We start from the raw sequence: 1,515 nt of genomic DNA, 5'->3' as shown, positions 1-1,515 counted from the left end.
GGACCATGGGTCGGTGCAGGATGTCGCATCTCGCCGTGGGGCCAGCTGTATGGTCCTTTCTGTACAATGGGCCCTTGAGCCGGGCTATCATCCTCTAAGCTTGGTGGGCCCAGGTGTGTTCCGCTCCGTTCTTCCTCCTTCCTTTGCTTAAGCTTCCTTCTGGGTGTGTTGTGGTAGGTCAGTTCCTCTCCCACACCAGAGGATGTATTTTCATTTTCTGTGGTACTCCCTTCGATTGTGGGGGTCGGGCTAATTTTGGTTGGGGCTGGTGTATGGTCCAGTCTCTTTGTGTATTCCTCCGTACTTTACGTTGCCCTCCTAGTTTGGTGTGTCATGGTGGGGTCCGTATGCATGTTCCAGTTCTGTGGGAACACAACCAATACTCTCCCCCATGGTGAGTTAGTGCCCTGTGCCCCCCATACCATCCACTCGGTTTCTCCACAACCTCCCCCACCCCCTTTTTCCCCCTCCCCCACTTCCCCTTTTTTATGCTGGGCTCTCTTGTACCTCCCTAGGTGTGGCCTACCCGCCCTCCAACTATCTATGCTTCCACCCATTTATTGCAAGATAGATGCTTATTCTTCTATTCCTGGCATGTTGATTGTACATAACTCAGGGGACTCATGTTATACCTGTCCTTTTGAGTCTGGCTTACCTTGCTTAACATAATTCCTTCCAGCTCCTCCCACGAAATAAAGTGTTTCATCTTCTTGTACATGCTTTTCAGTGCTGCATAGTACTCCATTGTGTGTATGTGCCAAAGTTTACTAATCCACTCATCTATCGATGCAAACTTACGCTGTTTCCAAGTCTTTGCGATTGTGAATTGTGCAGCAATAAACATTGGGGCGCATATGACTGGTCATGTTTTATTTGCTGCTTCCGCTGGGTGTGTGCCCAGTAGAGGGATGGCTGGGTCATAAGGTAGATCAATTTCCATTTTCTTTAAGTTTCACCAGATTGCTTTCCACCGTGGCTGTACAAATCTACATGACCACCAGCAGTGGAGTAGGGTTCCTGCTTCACCACAGCCCCTCCAAAACTTGTTGCTCTCTGATTTGCTGATTTTGGCTAGCCTCAGGGGTGTTAGGTGGTATCTCATGGTTGTTTTATTTGCTTTTCTCTTATGGCTAAGGACTTTGAACACTTTCTCATATGCTTATTGGCCATATGGGTTTCCTCCCTAGTGAAAGTTCTTTTCAGTTCTTTTGCTACTTCCTTAGGGGGTTAACTGTTCCTCTTTTTGTAGGTCATGATGGTGTTGTAGATTTTAGTAATGAGCCCTTTGTCTGATGTGTCATTACTAAAAATCCTCTCCCAGTCTGTGGGTTGTCTTGTCACCCCCTTGGTTAAGTCTTTCGAGGTACACAGGTGGTTTATTCTTATTAGATCCCATTTGTCGATTTCCAGTTCACCTGTGTGTGTACCCTTCCCTGTTGCAGTGAGCCTATGAGCTTCCTGGGCCAGTGCTCTGAAGTTCGTCCCAATTCCCTCCTTGATGGTCCTGATGGTTTG

Source organism: Tenrec ecaudatus, chromosome 3 (assembly GCF_050624435.1).
Source record: "Tenrec ecaudatus isolate mTenEca1 chromosome 3, mTenEca1.hap1, whole genome shotgun sequence".
Classification (NCBI taxonomy): Eukaryota; Metazoa; Chordata; class Mammalia; order Afrosoricida; family Tenrecidae; genus Tenrec; species Tenrec ecaudatus.
The sequence above is the reverse complement of the archived record's forward strand: the minus strand, read 5'-3'. Positions refer to the sequence as shown.